The sequence below is a fragment of the Schistocerca americana genome, chromosome 5 (assembly GCF_021461395.2).
Source record: "Schistocerca americana isolate TAMUIC-IGC-003095 chromosome 5, iqSchAmer2.1, whole genome shotgun sequence".
NCBI classification, from domain to species: domain Eukaryota; kingdom Metazoa; phylum Arthropoda; class Insecta; order Orthoptera; family Acrididae; genus Schistocerca; species Schistocerca americana.
In genome coordinates this window covers 559,180,700-559,199,699 of record NC_060123.1, presented here as the reverse complement: position 1 = coordinate 559,199,699, position 19,000 = coordinate 559,180,700, and the positions used below count along the sequence as shown (strand labels likewise).

The 19,000-nt window shown below is 49.7% G+C and overlaps 1 protein-coding gene across 1 annotated transcript in view; it reads right to left on the bottom strand.

The window, feature by feature from the left end:
- LOC124616195 (probable cytochrome P450 6a13) overlaps window positions 1-18,190 on the bottom strand; it is a 58,261-nt gene extending 40,071 nt beyond the window's left edge. The window contains exon 1 of the mRNA XM_047144495.1: window positions 18,150-18,190. The gene's annotated coding sequence lies outside the window, so the exon portion shown is untranslated. The remainder of the gene's footprint in view (window positions 1-18,149) is intronic.
- Between the last annotated feature and the right edge of the window lie 810 nt (window positions 18,191-19,000).

Below are 19,000 nucleotides of genomic sequence, written 5' to 3'. Positions count from 1 at the left end.
CTCTGAAATAAAAACAAAACAATAGTGAAAATACACTGAGATGACAAAAATGATGGGACACCGCCTAATCTCGTTTCGGACCTCCTTTTGCCCGGCGAAGTGCAGCAGCTTGACGTGGAATGGGCTCAACAAGTCGTTGGAAGTCCCGTACAGAAAGACTGCGCCATGCTGCCTCTACAGCCGTCCATAACTGCGAAACTGTTGCTGATGCACGAGTTTGTGCAGAAAATTACCTCTCGATTATGTCTCATAAATGTTCGACAGGATTCATGTCGGGCGATCTGGATGGCCAAATCATTCAGTCGAATTGTCCGGAATGTTCTTCAAACCGCTAGTGAACAATTGTGGCCCAGTGAGATGGAGCATAGTCATTCCACCGTTGTTTGGGAACATGAAGTCCATGAATGACTGCACATGGTTTCCCAGTAACCGAACATAACCATTTCCAGTCAATGATCTGTTCAGTTGGATCAGAGGATCCGTCCATTTCATGGCAACACAGCTCGCACCACTACGGAGCCACAAGCACCTTGCACCATGCCTTGTTAATAACTTATATCCATGGCCTCATGGGATCGGGGCTACACTCGACCCTGCAATCACCTTTTACCAACTGAAATCTGAACTCATCTGACGAGGCCACGGTTGTTCAATCGTCTAGGGTCTGAAGGATGTAGTCACAAGCCAAGGAGAGGTGATGCAGGTGATGTCGTGCTGTTAGCAAAGGCACTCGCGTCGGTCGTCTGCTGTCACAGCCCATTAGTGCCAAATTTTGCATTACTGTCGTACGTTCCACATTGATTGCTGCGGTTATTTCACGCAGTGTTGCTTGTATGTTAGCACTGACAGTTCTACCCAAACGCTGCTGCTCTCGGTCGTTAAGTGAAGGCCGTTGGTCAATGCGTTGTCCTTGGTGGGAGATAATGCCTGAAATCTGGTATTCTCCGCACACTCGTTACACTGTTCATCTTGGAATACTGAATTCCGTAACGAATTCCGAAGCGGAATGTCTCATATTTGTAGCTCCCACTGCCATTCCGCATTCAAAGTCTGTTAAATCGTGTCATGCGGCCATAATCACTTCGTAAGTGTGTTCATATGAATCACCTAAGTACAAATGACAGCTCCGCCAAAGCACTGACCTTTTATAGCTTATGTAGGCGATATTACCACCATCTGTGTGTATACATATCGCTGTCTTATTACCTTAGTGTAAAGGCAGTCTGTTTGAAAATTGCATATCTTTGCACATCTGTGAAATCTTAAACTTGCTCTACTTCATATTTCTTCAAGTGTAAGGCATTTGCGTGTTATGTCCTCTTTTCGTGAGCCAGTATTGGCTGCTGTTAGTTTCTAATCGATTTCTCCACCTCTTTCTAGATGTATCTGTTGATTTCTTCCCCATTGGTCGACAATCTACTACTATTTTGTGCATTTTACTTTCACTTACTCATTTGACATGATCACTTCATTTATTTCTATATTCCTTGATCTGTTCAGTTAATACTTTTAAGTCCTGTCTGTTTGATGTATTCTTTATATTATCAAATAATCTATAGCCAGCTTCTCTTCTCAGAAAACTTATTGCCGTAGTTTGTATTCTTGGTTCATTTCCAGCTGTTATAGTCCAGTGTTCTCTATGTGGTCCCGGTAATGTAACTAAATCTTTCAATTTTCTTGGTATTTCTTTTTCGTTTGCTGAGGAGATGCCATTTCCGAAGAAGTCGAGTTCTTCCACTCTGCCTTCTAGCTGTTTATTACAATTTTCTTTGGGGCCGGGTATCGGCCTTTAAAAGCTGTGATTTTTGTTTCTTGAATCGAAATGAGTTAATTATAGTTCTTGCCAGTTATATTTAATATATAAATCGCTTCTGGAAGGCTGCCCTCACTGTCAGCTACAAGTTTGGTCTCCGGCAAAGAGTGTTGTTATCTAATTTCATCGGTTACTGTTATAAATGTGGAAAACTATTTTTTGGCCATTGTTTCGTTACATCATCAAGACAAAGTATCGGAGACAAACTGAATCCTTGTCGTAAGCCTAGATTTGTCATTATTATAACATGCTCCTTTCCGGCAATGGCAATTGTTGAGTTTTGCTACATTTGTGTGATTGCTCTTTTTAAATACCTAGGATTTCCCAAAACATTGTGCTCTCTACATTATTAAAGGCTTTCATGTAGTCAGTGAACTGTAAGTGTGTTTCTCTGTTAAATTCTACACTACTGGAAATTGAAATAAGAACACCGTGAATTCATTGTCCCAGGAAGGGGAAACTTTATTGACACATTCCTGGGGTTAGATACATCACATGATCACACTGACAGACCCACAGGCACATAGACACAGGCAACAGAGCATGCACAATGTCGGCACTAGTACAGTGTATATCCACCTTTCGCAGCAATGCAGACTGCTATTCTCCCATGGAGACGATCGTAGAGATGCTGGATGTAGTCCTGTGGAACGGCTTGCCATGCCATTTCCACCTGGCGCCTCAGTTGGACCAGCGTTCGTGCTGGACGTGCAGACCGCGTGAGACGACGCTTCATCCAGTCCCAAACATGCTCAATGGGGGACAGATCCGGAGATCTTGCTGGCCAGGGTAGTAGACTTACACCTTCTAGAGCACGTTGGGTGGCACGGGATACATGCGGACGTGCATTGTCCTGTTGGAACAGCAAGTTCCCTTGCCGGTCTAGGAATGGTAGAACGATGGGTTCGATGACGGTTTGGATGTACCGTGCACTATTCAGTGTCCCCTCGACGATCACCAGTGGTGTACGGCCAGTGTAGGAGATCGCTCCCCACACCATGATGCCGGGTGTTGGCCCTGTGTGCCTCAGTCGTATGCAGTCCTGATTGTGGTGCTCACCTGCACGGCGCCAAACACGCATACGACCATCATTGGCACCAAGGCAGAAGCGACTCTCATCGCTGAAAACGACACGTCTCCATTCGTCCCTCCATTCACGCCTGTCGCGACACCACTGGAGGCGGGCTGCACGATGTTGGGGCGTGAGCAGAAGACGGCCTAACGGTGTGCGGGACCGTAGCCCAGCTTCATGGAGACGGTTGCGAATGGTCCTCGCCGATACCCCAGGAGCAACAGTGTCCCTAATTTGCCGGGAAGTGGCGGTGCGGTCCCCTACGGCACTGCGTAGGATCCTACGGTCTTGGCGTCCATCCGTGCGTCGCTGCGGTCCGGTCCCAGGTCGATGGGCACGTGCACCTTCCGCCGACCACTGGCGACAACATCGATGTACTGTGGAGACCTCACGCCCCACGTGTTGAGCAATTCGGCGGTACGTCCACCCGGCCTCCCGCATGCTCACTATACGCCCTCGCTCAAAGTCCGTCAATTGCACATACGGTTCACGTCCACGCTGTCGCGGCATGCTACCAGTGTTAAAGACTGTGATGGAGCTCCGTATGCCACGGCAAACTGGCTGACACTGACGGCGGCGGTGCACAAATGCTGCGCAGCTAGCGCCATTCGACGGCCAACACCGCGGTTCCTGGTGTGTCCGCTGTGCCGTACGTGTGATCATTGCTTGTACAGCCCTCTCGCAGTGTCCGGAGCAAGTGTGGTGGGTCTGACACACCGGTGTCAATGTGTTCTTTTTTCCATTTCCAGGAGTGTACATACTCTGTGATTATTTATCTGATGACAAGTGTGTTTTCTGAGCAGGACCTATTCTTCCTGAACCCAGTTTGTTCTTCCAACAGGATATTTTCGAAACTTACTGCGAATCTGTGATATTATCCTAGAAAATGTTGAACAGCCAGTGTTGAGTACAGAAGTGCCCATGTAATTCTCACAGCGTTTCTGTCTTCTTTCTTATGTATAGCCGTTACTATGGCTTATTTCCATCTGTTCGGCATTTCTTTCTTTGTCCAGCACTTGTTGATGAAGTGAAGGAATTGTCATTTCATTCTTTACACATTTGTTTCTTCCTTCTCTTCAGGTGTCACAACCTGTTCGTCTAATTGTACTCATTTGTCCAAATTTTTTATAGTAATCCAAATCTCTAAATGGTTAGCATTCAGTACCTCGTTATACGAGGGTTAGAACTTTACTAGCGGCAATTATTTATTTACAGCTCGTACAAAATACGTGTTTCAAAGCTTTACTGACCTTCAAAGTAGTCACCCGCATTGTGTATAACCCGTTGCCAGCGATGTGGAAGTCGTAGGATACCATTAGCAGTGCCAGTTGTGTTGACAGTTCGAGCGTCGCGGTCCATTGCCCGACGAATTTGTAGCAGTTCTGAAGCGAATGCCGAGTTCCACATCGCTGGCAACGGGTTATACACAATGCTGGTGACTACTTTGGAGGTCAGTAAAACTTTGAAATACGTATCTATTTTGTACGATCTGTAAATAAGTACACTACTGGCCATTAAAATTGCTACACCCCCGAAGATGACGTGCTACAGACGCGAAATTTAACCGACAGGAAGAAGATGCTGTGATATGCAAATCATTAGCTTTTCAGAGCATTCACACAAGGCTGGCGCTGGTGGCGACACCAACAATGTGCTAACATGAGGAAAGTTTACAACCGATTTCTCATACACAAACAGCAGTTGACCAGAGTTGCCTGGTGAAACGTTGTTGTGATGCCTCGTGTAAGGAGCAGAAATGCGTACCGTCACGTTTCCGACTTTGATAAAGGTCGGATTGTAGCCTATCGCGATTGCGGTTGATCGTATCGCGACATTGCTGCTCGCGTTGGTCGAGATCCAATGACTGTTAGCAGAATATGGAATCGGTGGCTTCAGGAGGGTAATACGGAACGCCGTGCTGAATCCCAACGGCCTCGTGTCACTAGCAGTCGAGATGACAGGCATCATATTCGCATGGCTGTAATGGATCATGCAGCCGCGTCTCGATCCCTGAGTCAACAGATGTGGATGTTTGCAAGAGAACAACCATCTGCACGAACAGTTCGACGACGTTTGCAACAGCATGGACTATCAGCTCGGAGACCATGGCGGTTACCCTTGACTCTACATCACAGACAGGAGCGCCTGCGATGGTGTACTCAACGACGAACCTGAGTGAACGAATGGCAAAACGTCATTTCTTCGGATGAATCCAGGTTCTGTTTACAGCATCATGACGGTCGCATCCGTGTTTCGCGATATCGCGGTGAACGCACATTGGAAGCGTGTATTCGTCATCGCCATACTGGCGTATCACCCGGCTTGATGGTATGGGGTGCCATTGGTTACACGTCTCGGTCACCTCTTGTTGGCATTGACGGCACTTTGAACAGTTGACGTTACATTTCAGATGTGTTACGACCCGTGGCTCTACCCTTCATTCGATCCCTGCGAAACCCTATATTTGTGCAGGATAATGCATGACCCCATGTTGCAGGTCCTGTACGGGTCTTTCTGGATACAGAAAATGTTTGACTGCTGCCCTGACTAGCACTTTCTCCAGATCTCTCACCAATTGAAAACATATGGTCAATGGTGGCCGAGGAACTGGCTCGTCACAATACGCCAGTCACTACTCTTGACGAACTGTGGTATCGTGTTGAAGCTGCATGGGCAGCTGTACCTGTACACGTCGTGCAAGTTCTGTTTGACTCAATGCCCAGGCGTATCAGGGCCGTTATTACGGCACAGAGGTGGTTGTTCTGGGTACTCATCCCTCCGGTATAAAAGGAGACGTAGAATATTGTGCTATGTTGGTAGTACGGCAGCACCAACAGTACAATGGTCCGTAAGGGTGAGCCCAGTCACTTAGAACGTGGACTAGTCATTGGAAGTTACCTGGGTAACAAAACCAGCAGCGACATTTCCACCCTTCTAAAACTGCCATAGTCGACGGTTCGAAATGTGTTCATCAAGTGGAAACGCTAAGATACAACCACAGCTAAGGCAAAAGCAGGCATACCTGAAGTACAGATGGACAGGGACCGTTGAACATTGCGGAGGGTGGTTGTAAAAAGTTACATGAAGCCACGAAAAAGGAAGTCGTGAGTTGCAAAGTGCTACCATCGGTTCAGCTAGCACAATGACGGTGCGTAGGGAGTCTCTGGTGTAGTCGATAGGCGTAGCGCTGGCGCCTGCTATCGACACCACGAAGATGCTCCTTGCTATCTGAGCATCGCGGGTCACTCTGATGATCTGAAAGTATTAGGTTGGCGCACAAGTTCGTAGCGTTTTTATTTTGCATGTTCCTATACCGGTTGCTATGGATCTATTTAGATACTGTCATTTTTATTTCTAGTTACCTGTGCTATGTGAGTTTACGTGTTGTCGTCTGGTCATTTGGAAATAGTGAATGGAGCTATGGACGCTAGAACATGGAGTGCCAAGTGGAGAAATTGGACCATTTGCGACATAATCGCCTGCCGCTGCGGCCGAGCAGTTCTAGGGGCTTCAGTCTGGGACCGCGCTGCTGCTACGGACGCAGGTTCGCATCATGCCTCGGGCATGGATGTGTGTGATGTCCTTAGTGTAGTAACCAAAACCAACTGCGGGAACGCCTTGGGCTGCGGATCGGAGCCGCCAGGCGGGGAAGCCGCCGGCGGTGGAGCACGCACCACCGGGTAAACACAGGACGAGTCGGACGACAGGCCACCGACAACTGACAACAGCCGACTACGACCGACTATGACTGACACAACAAGGAAGAGATAAACAACGGAGGTTTGTGGAAACCACACCACCAAACACCAACAGTAAATCCACTCAGAACCAGAGCCAGGCAAATGTCAACAACGAGCAACGACAAGAACGCAGTACTGCCGAGATAGAAACGAAATCCAGAGCGAGTACCAGACTGACAGGACTAGGGCAGAGCGGGTCCCTATATACGAAACCGGAGGGAGCGGCTATTGGCCGCTGTCTGCACGTGGCGTAGCGGTGGCGCCCTCGCTGCACGAGAGCTGCTGCGCGGAATAGCCGCCGCGAAGGCGGAGCCCTCTATGGGCTGACCACGTCCATTTGTTCTGGCGCGTGTTCGACTTCCGCGGGGGAAGGTACTAGATCCCTCCCCCCCCCCCCCCCGAAATTGGTGCATAGGGGCGGAAATGCCCCGGACGATGCTGAGGCGGGCGGAACGAGGGCAGGGGTTGTGAGACGTCCGGAAGGACCACTGGGGGAGGGTAGGGTAGGCTGTCTGCGGCATCCATCAAGGTGTCACCAGAGGACAGGGGGTCAGAGGGCGTCTCTATACCCGGCGAGGCGGAAGGGGTGTCTGCAGAGCCGGCGAGGAGATGGAGGTTGAATGGAAGGGCTCCACCTCGAGGGACGTGTCTGCACCAGGAAGCAGGGAAGGCGGTGGGGGAGGAATCGAGGCGGGGGCCCGAGGGCGGAGTTGGTTATGGTGGCGACGCTCGAGCCCTCTGTGTGTCTGTACGGTCGTCACTCGCCGCCCATGAGCTGCAGTCACCGTAGCGGGCATCCATGCAGGAGTGCTGCCATAGGAGTGGGCCCACACGGCCATGCCCGGGGCGTAGCGCCGGGAGGGGCAAGAGCGGGGCCCAGAAGTGGATGGTGTCAAGAGGTGGAGGAGGGTCCGGCAAGACTACGACCGGCCACCGGCGTAATGCGGTAGGTGCTGAGAAACAAGGTGAGGGCCGAGGTGGTGGCCGACGGCTCCACTGATTTCATCAGCTGCTGTTTGAAAGTGCGGACGAGGCGTTCCGCCGCGCCATTGGATGAAGGATGGAAGAGGGAGAGCGAATGTGTTTGATACTGTTAGCGGAGCAGAAGGTCTGGAATGAGGACACCGTGAATTGTTGCCCGTTATCTGTGACCAACGTCGGAGGAAGGCCTTCAATGACCAACACCTGGGCCAAGGCGGTGAGGGTGGCGTCAGCGGTGGTGGACGCCATGTGGACCACATATGGGTATTTGGAATAGGCATCAATGATGAGGAGCCACATGGAGCCTAAGAAGGGGCCTGCAAAATCGAGATGGATCCTATCCCAGGGTTGGCTGGGTGTTGGCCAGGGCGCGAAAGATTGTGGAGGACTAGCCTGATGATGCGCACACACTGTGCAACCAGGGACCAAGTGCTCAATGTCTCCATCGATCCCTGGCCAATAGACATGTCGTCGAGCCAACGCCTTCATGCGAGACATCCCCCAGTTTCCGCGGTGTAATAAGTACAGGACACGATGGCGTAAGTCCGGAGGGATGGGCACCCGATGGGCGTCCGAGTCCGTGGACAACAGGAGGACGTCCTCCATCACCGAAAGTCTGTGTGAGACGTGACGCCACGGGCTGAAGTCAGTTTTCAAACGTCGGGTAAGGTAGAGAGGCCAACCATGGGTCACATAGCGGAGGACTTGCCGCAGAATGGGGTCCCTGCGCGTGGAAGCGGCGATTTGCGTAGCCGTCAGAGGAAATCCATCGAGAGTCTCTCGGCGGGCAGAGTCGATGTGGAAGCACAGGACTTCCTGCTGGTCGAAGGCCGGATCGGGTCCTGCTGGGAGACGTGATAAGGCATCTGCATTAGTGTGTTGACTGGTGGGCTTATAGCGGATGGTGTAATTACGCAAGAACAACGCCCAGCGCTGAAGACGCTGAACCGTCCGTTCGGGGAGGTGCGAATGGGGCCCGAAAAGCGACACTAAGGGCTTGTGATCCGTGAGGAGGGTGAACTGCGCTCCAAACAGGTAAATGTGAAATTTCTGAACCGCAAAAATAATGGCAAGAGCCTTCTTTTCGATCTGAGAATAATTCCTTTGCGCAGTGGTTAACGTCTTGGATGCATGCATCATCATCCCTGTGTGCCAGGACTGCCCCAATCCCGTACGCTGAGGCATCGGCCGCCACCACCAAGGGACGATCTGGAGAGAAAGGTGTAAGGCAAGTGGCAGATTTCAGCATTGTCTTCAGGTGGGTGAAGGCCTGATCGCAAGCAGGAGTCCACGTGTAAGGTACCCCTTTGCGACGCAGGCGATTTAGGGGATGCGCGACGTGGGCAGCTTGGGGTAAGAACTTTAAGTAATAATTGACTTTCCCCAAAAATACCTGGAGTTCGGATAAGTTTTGTGGACGTGGAAGGGCATCGATGGCTGCGACATTGCGGTCCGAAGGGCGAATGACATCTTTACTGAGCCAATGTCCTAAATACTCCACTTCCGGTTGAAAAGAACTGCACTTCTCCAGCCGACAACGTAAACCCGCAGCCTGCAGGGCGTGAAATAAGGTACTGAGGTTGCCCAGATGTTCCTGGCGCGTGCGCCGAGTGACTAAGATATCATCGAGGTAATTGACACAAGCCGGTATTGGCTGCGTAAGTCGCTCGAGATACCGCTGGAAAATCGCAGGGGCAGAGGAAATGCCAAACGGAAGACGCTTGTATTCATAGAGACCGAAAGGCGTGTTGATGACGACGATGGCCTGCGATTCCTCATCCAACGGCAATTGGTGATAGGCTTCGTTTAGCGAGAAGGTCTTCCTGTCGAGGAATGGGATAAGTTTCGACCAAAGACTGAGCGTTGACTATAGCCCCAAAATCCCCACAAAGACGAAGCGATCCATTGGGTTTCTTGATGACCACCAAGGGCGTTGCCCAGGCACTCAATTGCACTGGCTCGATAACCCCTGCAGCCTGGAGCCGATCGAGTTCCTGCTTGACGGCCGCACGCAAAGCTACCGGAATAGGCCGAGCCCGACAAAAGCGAGGCCGTGCGTTCGGCAGTAAAGTGATGTGTGCCTGGAAATTGGAAGCGCAACCCAGGTCTGCCGAAAACAGGGAAGAAAAGGACGCGCACAGATCGTCTAGGTCCTGAAATGGAACCGTAGTTGAAACGAACTGCACTTCGTCTTGAATGGAAAAGCCAAACCGTGTAAACGCATCTAGTCCAAAAATGTCCGAAGCCGACGGGTGGTCCACCACAAATAGGGTAAGGGGCCGGGGAACGTTTTTATAGATGGCCATAACAGAAAACTGCCCACGGAGAGGGATGGAACCGTCGCTGTAGGCGACCAACCTCCGAGAGGGTGGGGACAATTCTGGAGATCCGAGACGTGCATACGTTGTCAGATTGACCAAAGAAACTGTGGTCCCCGGATCGACCTGGAAACGGACGTCCTCGTTAAAGATGCGTAGGGTGAGGAATAACTTTTGAGCCAATGTGTCGGTCCGAGGGACGACTGCGTGTAAAGCATAAACGGCTTCCTGTTGGCCCGCAGGGGCGGGACGGGGGCGGGTCGAGCGGCTACGACAGACAGATCGAAGGTGGCCCTCTTTCTCGCAGAGCGAACAGGTCTTCCAGCGATGGAGACAGTCAGCTCGAGTGTGGGCCGAGAAGCACTGGGGGCACGACGGGAGGCGGCCACGCGGCCGACGTCGAGGGGCGACCGGCGGTTCGGACGCCATAGAGACGTCAGACAGCGAGGAATCTCGACGGCGGTGCCCTCTGGAGACTGCGCCCCGTCGACGGCGGGAAGGAGTGGATCGGGAAGTGGACTCGACCCCTGCCACCTGGGGCCGCGCCACGAGAAGTTCGTTCGTCGCCTGAGCAATTTCGAAGGAATCGGCAATATGCAGAATGTCTTCCAACGAGGGGTTGTCCTACTTTAACGCCGCAGTGCGGACCTCTGGATCGGGCGCCAGTTGAACGACCACATCCCGAATTAACGAATCTGCATATGACGCCTTGCACTGCTGATTGGTGCACGTGAAGTTGCATATGCGGCTGAGGCCTTACAAATCCGTCACCCAGGAACGGTAGGACTGACCCGGCTGCTTGTGGTATTGATGGGATTCCAAGCGAGACGCAACCACGTGGTATCGCTGGGAATAATAGTTAGTTAGCAACACACAGATCTCGTGAGAGGAAAGAGCCACAGGGTCGGACAACGGTGCCAACTTGCGGAGCAAGAAAAACGTGTCCGGTGAGGCCCAAGACAAGAATAACGACCGCTGCAGAGAGTCATCCGACACCTGAAAGGCCGTGAAATGTTGCTTCAGACGATGCAGGTACGTTTCCCAATCCTCTTTTGCGTGGTTGAACGGTGGGAACGGCAGCGGACGTGGGAACGTGTCTGAAAGCGGGGCACCTGGGAGAAGAGGTGGGAGGGAATCCCGCTTATTGACCCTGTCTGAGAGCAACGGCAGTGACGTCTGTAAGATCTGCTGCTGCTGTCGCATGAGCTGTTGCTGTTGCTCTAAGAGAGTGAGCAATTTCTCTTCCATACTCCTATGTTCCACTTACCTCGTCGCCAATGTAGTAAGCAAAACCAACTGCGGGAACGCCTTGGGCTGCGGATCGGAGCCGCCAGGCGGGGAAGCCGCCGGCGGTGGAGCACGCACCACCGGGTAAACACAGGACGAGTCGGGCGACAGACCAACGACAACTGACAACAACCGACCACGACCGACTATGACCGACACAACAAGGAAGAGATAAACAACGGAGGCTTGTGGAAACCACAACACCAAACACCAACAGTTCAAAATGGTTCAAATGGCTCTGAGCACTATGCGACCTAACTTCTGAGGTCATCAGTCGCCTAGAACTTAGAACTAATTAAACGTAACCAACCTAAGGACATCACACACGTCCATGCCCGAGGCAGGATTCGAACCTGCGACCGTAGCGGTCGCTCGGCTCCAGACTGCAGCGCCTAGAACCGCACGGCCACTCTGGCCGGCAAACACCAACAGTAAATCCACTCAGAACCAGAGCCAGGCAAAGGTCAACAACGAACAACGACCAGAACGCGATACTGCCGAGATAGAAACGAAATCCAGAGCGAGTACCCGACTTACTGGACTAGGGCAGAGCGGGTCCCTATATACGAAACCGGAGGGAGCGGCTATTGGCCGCTGTCTGCACGTGGCTTAGCTCCGCTGCGCGGAATAGCCGCCGCGGAGGCGGAGCCCTCTATGGGCTGACCACGTCCATTTGTTCTGGCGCGTGTTCGACTTCCGCGGCGGAAGGTACTAGACTTAGGTTAGTTAGGTTTAAGTAGTTCTAAGTCTAGGGGACTGATGAACTCAGATGTTAAGTCCCATAGTGTTAAGAGCCATTTAAACCAATTGAACCGACATATTCTTCTGTCTGAATTCAATAGAGCGGTGAACAGCAGCAGACGTAGCCAAAAACACTTGCACCGTGTATGGGAATAATGCATTGGACAGAGCACTGCAAGTAAATGGTTTTCTCGTTTTAAGGAGGATCGTTTTGACAGTAGTGGCTCTCCACGTTCAGGAAAACGTTCGGGATTTGATGAATACTGAATCCACATTGATCCACGTCGACAACTGGCCAATGTGATGAACAGTTGTCATTACAACATCGTGCGACTTTTGCATGTAATATGGAAGATTCAAAAATCGGATATATGGGTGCCGCATACTCTAAGCCAAAATTACAAGAATCGGCGTGTGGGCACATGTGCATCCCTGCTTTTTCGTCATCAATTGGCACCTGAACGACACTGTCCATTCTTATCCCGTATCGTTAACAGAGACCTGAAATGGTGATTTTATGCTAACATCGGAAGAAGATAGGAATGGTTGAGCACAAACAAAGCAGCAACTCCCCGTGCATCCAGAAAAGATAATGTTGCGTATCTCATGGAACAGCGACTTCGTGGTGTACTATGAACACTTTCCCCGACGTATAATCGTCAATGCTGACATTTATTAACGACAACAGAGACGTCTTGCAGACGCAACCCAAGAACAACGACCAGGAAGATTGCGTGCAGTGAGGCTACTCTACGATAACGCCCGCCCGCATTCTGCTAAACTGACAAAAAACACCATACAGGATTTGGGTTGGAAAGTCATTCTGCACCCACCTTATTCACCTGGTCTTGCGCCCTCAGATTTTCACCTTTTTCGCTCTCTGACCACCAACCTTCAAGGAACTTCCTTTCCGGATTAAAATGCGCTCCGAACATGGCTCAACGTATTCTTCGCCTCAAAATTACGTGATTTCTACAACTGCGGGATCGAAAAGTTATGCCAGCTTTGGCCAACTGTTGTAAATACTGAAGGAGAATATACACTACCGGCCATTAAAATTGCTACACCAAGAAGAAATGCAGATGATAAAAGGGTATTCATTGGACAAATATATTATACTGGAACTCAGATGTGATTACATTTTCACGCAATTTGGGTGCATAGATCCTGAGAAATCAGTACCCAGGACAACCATCTCTGGCCGTAATAACGGCCATGATACGCCTGGTAATTGAGTCAAACGGTATGGCGTGTACAGGTACAGCTGCCCATGCAGCTTCAACACGATACCACAGTTCATCAAGAGTAGTTACTGGCGTATTGTGACAAGCCAGTTGCTCGGCCACCATTGCCCAGACGTTTTCAATTGGTGAGAGATCTGGAGAATGTGCTGGCCAGGGCAGCAGTCGAACATTTTCTGTATCCACAAAGGCCCGTACAGGACCTGAAACATGCGGTCGTGCATTATCCTGCTGATATGTAGGGTTTCGCAGGGATCGAGTGAAGGGTAGAGCCACGGGTCGTAACACATCTGAAATGTAACGTCCACTGTTCAAAGTGCCGTCAATGCGAACGAGAGGTGGCCGAGACGTGTAACCAATGGCACCCCATACCATCACGCCGGGAGATACGCCAGTATGACGATCACGAATACACGCTTCCAATGAGCGTTCACCGCGATGTCGGCAAACACGGATGCGACCATCATAATGCTGTAAACACAACCTGCATTCATCCGAAAAAAATGACTTTTTGCCATTCGTGCACCCAGGTTCGTCGTTGAGTACACCATCGCAAGTGCTCCCGTCTGTGATGCAGCGTCAAGGATAACCGCAGCCATGGTCTCCAAGCTGATAGTCCATGCTGCTGCAAAAGTTGTCGAACTGTTCGTGCTGATGGTTGTTCTCTTGCAAACGTCTCCATCTTTTGACTCAGGGATCGAGACGTGGCTGCAGGATCCGTTACAGCCATGCGGATAAGATGCCTATCATCTCGACTGCTAGTGATACGAGGCCGTTGGGATCCAGCACGGCGTTCCGTATTACCCTCCTGAACCCACCGATTCCGTATTCTGCTAACAGTCATTGGATCTCGACCAACGCGAGCAGCAATATCGTGATACGATCAACCGCAATCGCAATAGGCTACTATCCGACCTTTATCAAAGTTGGAAACGTGATGGTACGCATTTCTGCTCCTTACACGAGGCATCACAACAACGTTTCTCCAGGCAACGCCGGTCAACTGCTGTTTGCGTATGAGAAATCGGTTGTAAACTTTCCTCATGTCAGCACGTTGTAGGTGTCGCCACCGACGCTAACCTCGTGTGAATGCCCTGAAAAGCTAATGATTTGCATATCGCAGCATCTTCTTCCTGTCGGTTAAATTTCGCGTCTGTAGCACGTCATCTTCATGGTGTAGCAATTTTAATGGCCAGTAGTGTACGCGATTTCTATAGTTGAGGAATCGGAAAGTTACCCCAGCGTTCGCAAACTGTTGTAAATACTGAAGAAGAATGTATTACTGATGACTAAAGTCTCTTGTACGTGTATCTGCTGTGTTTGTTAAACTTATGGATGAACGCTCCGAACTTGTGCACCAATCCAAAAGCAGTTTTCCGCGCCATCGTCGGCGGCCTGTCTTGAAACTGACCGACTCACGGACAAGAGCTCAGTTCTACGCCAGACTAAGTTCCAGTCAACGCCTAGTCCGCAGCAAGCAGTGAGGAGAGTACCATGTCTCGCAACGATACAGTTAAAGACAATAAGTTATACTCTTCAAGTTAATCTGCCAGTCCTTACATGTGTTTGTGAACTACGTTGTCGAACAGTGCTGTGTTATACTACCAACGACAGTCCGTTTCAGCACAAGTGTTAGACCGGTTCTCCCTATCCTTTTAAATGTTCCCACGCTCTGACCACGTCTCAGCAAAGCGGAAGTTGTACAACAGAAGATAACTGTTCATTTTGAATGTAGATATAATCAGTTCTTACATTTTAGGCATGCAGTAATAATGTCATTTATCCCTGTTTGTAACCAATTCATTTGTGTCAGCCCGTCATGGGAGAGTAAAAAGGAATGTGTTACAATAATCGAGCAGCTCCTCAGGAACCACACATTTCTGTAGTCAATCTTAAGCGACGTTTGATGTGTGTAAACAGCGACGCATTCGACAGTAGATGTAGATGTGTAATTTCGAGTTTGAATTACCTTGTACCCTGTGGCATTTCGATGAAACGCATTGGGTTTGACGAATGCCGGGAGAACGTTGGCTGCCTTATGTGTAGTGCCAACAGTAAAGTATGGAGGAGGTGGTGTTACGTAGGGAGGCACTTTTCGTGGTTAGGGATGCAGAAGGATATAAACATACACCGAAGAGCCAAAGAAACTGGTACGCCTGGCTAATACCGTGTAAGGACTCCGCGAGCACGCAGAAGAGCCGCAACACGACGTGGCATGGGCTCGACTAATGTCTGAATAGTGCTGGAGGGAACTGACACCGTGAATCCTGCGGGTCTGTCCATTAATACCTAAGAGTACGAGAAGTGGAGATCTCTTCTGAACAGCACGTTGCAAGACATCGTAGACATGCACGATAATGTTCATGCCTAGGGAGTCTGGTGGCCAGCGGAAGTGTTTAAACTCAGAAGAGGAGTGTGCCTGAAGCCACTCTGTAGCATTGCTGGGTGTGTGGCGTCGCATTGTCCTGCTGGAATTTCCCAAGTCCGTCGGAATGCACAATCGATATGAATGGATTCATGTGATCAGACAGGGTGCTTACGTACGTGTCACCTGTCATAGACGTATCAGGCGTCCCATGTCACTCCAACTGCACACGCCCCACACCTTTACAGAGCGTCCACCAGCTTGAACAGTCCCCTACTGATATGCACGGTCCATGGATTCATGAGGTTGTCACCATACTCGTACACGTCCGTCCGCTCGATACAATTTGAAACGAGACTGGCAACATGTTTGCAGTCATCAACAGTCGAATATCAGTGTTGACGGGCTCAGGCCAGGCGTAAAGCTTTGTGTAGTGCAGTCATCAAGGGTACCGGCCTTCGGCGCCGAAAGCTCATATCGACGATGTCTCGTTCAATATTTCGCACGCTGACACTTGTTAGATGCCCAGCACTGAATCTGCAACAGTTTGCGGAAGGGTTGCACTTCTGTCACGTTGAACGATTCTCTTCAGTCGTCTTTGGTCCCGTTGGATGTATTTCCGGCCGCAGCGATGTCGGAAATTTGATGTTTTACCGGATTCCTTATACTTACGGCACACGCGTGAAATTGTTGTACAGGTGAATCGCCACTTGATTGCTACCTCGGAGATGCTGTGTCCCATCGCTAGCGCGCCGACTATAACACCACGTGAAACTCACTCAAATCTTGATAGCCTGCCATTGTAGCAGCAGTATCCGATCTAGCAACTGCGCCAGACGCTTGTTGTCATATATAGCCATTGCCGACCGCAGCGTCGTACTCTGCCTGTTTACATATCTCTGTATTTGAATACGCATGCCTACACCAGATTGTTTGGCGCTTCAGTGTATTTTACAGAACTGTGAACAGTAAAAGAACTGTTCGGAGTAACGGCGGGTAACGTTCTCCGGGCATCCGTCAAACCCAAATCCTTCCATCGGAACCCGCAAACTTTAGCGTGATTCACTTTAAATCAGTGGTGTCCAGTCACGCACCCCAAGCGTCGCTTAGCACTCACTACAGAAACGCCTGGCTCATGAGATGCTCGATAAATGTACACATTGTTTTTCAAATCAAATGGATCGAAGCACTATGGGACTTAACATCTGAGGTCACCAGTCCCCTAGAACTTAGAACTACTTAAACCTAACTAGCCTAAGGGCATCACACAATCCATGCCGAGGCATGTTTCGAACCTGCGACCATAGCAGCCGCGCGGTTTCAGACTGAAGCGCTCGGCCACAACGACCGGCACACATTCTTTTTAACCCCCTATATACAGTGACAGGAAAATAGACTGCCGGTAACACTTTCGAACGCACATTTATTCCTTCTGCTGATTTCATTTATTTTTTTTTCTCAACCAGCCTCCTCAATGGTCGACGGTCTTTGTGATCAGGTCTGCCTGGTCTTGGGTTAGCTATGGTTGTTTCCTAGCATTCCACTCTATAATCATATCATCTACAATCGACACGGGCAGCTTTAGAAGGGTTGAAATATCCCTGATGGACCTGTTGCTCAGGTGACATCCAATGACTACCAGTTCACGTTGTCACCGAGTTCCCCTGAGCGAACTATTCTGCTGTCACTACTGTTTACTGACTGAGTATGTTCAACTATTGGTTGTAGCCTTCAGAGCAGGAGCCCTCTAAGTCCTCACGCGATTGCTTTGGTCTCTTCCATTGCTCGGAACATTCGTTTCCCGTGAGGCACTACATGAGCTCAACTACGCTTTGTACCTGGAGCAACAAATCATATTCAGTAAACTCTCTGTTAGTCGATTTTGATTAATCTTGCCGCAGCCTAACGAAACTGTTCATGATCGAAAAAAATTTCGCATACAAATGCGGCACTTGAATTAGTTCCATAATAATGCGAGGAGGTTCGTTCCTCTTTTGTCAGACCTCCTACATCCCACTTTCAGTATTCACAAAACATTTTTTTCTGCAGAAATGCAAGCAGTAGGATTAGTAGATTTTCTCCTATCGTTTGAATAACATGATGGTGATGAGGTCGCACACTCCGAGGAGCGTAGGGGACGATGCGGGAGATCCGCACCGCCGAACTAGGTAAGGTCCTAATAGAGGTGGTTTGCCATTGCCTTCCTCCGACCATAATGGGGATGAATGATGATGAAGACGCCACAACACCCAGTCATCTCGAGGCAGGAAAAATCCCTGACCCCGTCGGGAATCGAACCCAGGACCCCATGCGCGAGAAGCGAGAACGCTACCGCAAGACCACGAGCTGCGAACTGAATAACATAATTGGGTCTGAAAATGGATGTTCACTCTCACCACTGCTCCATCGACAGTCTAACAAAAAATTTCAGACAGTTAATGAGACGTAAACAATATTGTAAAGCGATTAGAATAGGCATCATGTGAAGGAAAGCAGGAGAATTCTTAACTTCGCTTTTTATGACATCAACAAAAGTAGTCTAAACTGACTGCCAGAAGCAGCCGTCAGCAGAGACGTAGGTTTGTACTCACCACTAGGACGTCGACAACTAGGAATCAGATACTGCTTCCCAGCGACCTCGCAGTCAGTATCACTGGCGTTTTTACGTACGTATCGGGGAATCTCACTGATACCACGACACGAAGGTCAGCTCTTGTACTCATATCTTTCAAGGTTGCTCAGCAATCACAGATTCCTGGCGTATCAGGCGCTCATCACATTACAAATATTCAAATTTTCATGCGCCCATTATGCTGCAAACAGAAAAATGCCGCTGCCGGTGAGCAATTAAATTTTCAGTAATTACAGTTTTGGTTTTAGAGAGGATGTGGCAGAACAGTACGACGTTCGTTTTGGAAACATTTCCTTTGCCTGTTGTATGCAGATTTTGTACAGTGTTGGGACTTACTGAATCTACAGATAATACCCGTCTGCTCTGACAAGAAACACTTATCGAAATCTAATATGAGTAAAATACTAAGCGTAGGAAACATTATAGTTACTATCATGACAACGTATTCGTTAGTTTTGTCAGCTCATAACCATTAGTTACCTTTCAAGGTACATTAGGCCTCCAGCTATGATTATGGATCGGGCTGTCCCCATACTCGACGATAAGTCCTGAGATTTCTGGAGTCGCGGCTCGTCACGCCTCACAGTGCCTAGAACTGCCAGTAGATGTCACACCAGGCGAGTCGGTCTTTTCTAGTCTTAAAAATGACTGCAATGTAAATACGCGTAGGTCTGTACTTAAGCTGGGTAGGATCGCGCATAAAGCCAGTGAACTTATGAATAACAAAGTATGAATGATGCGTTTGGGAATTATTTCCATCTTCAGAAATCCAAGTGCAAAGCAGCAAACGGACGAGAGCGTTACCAGTTG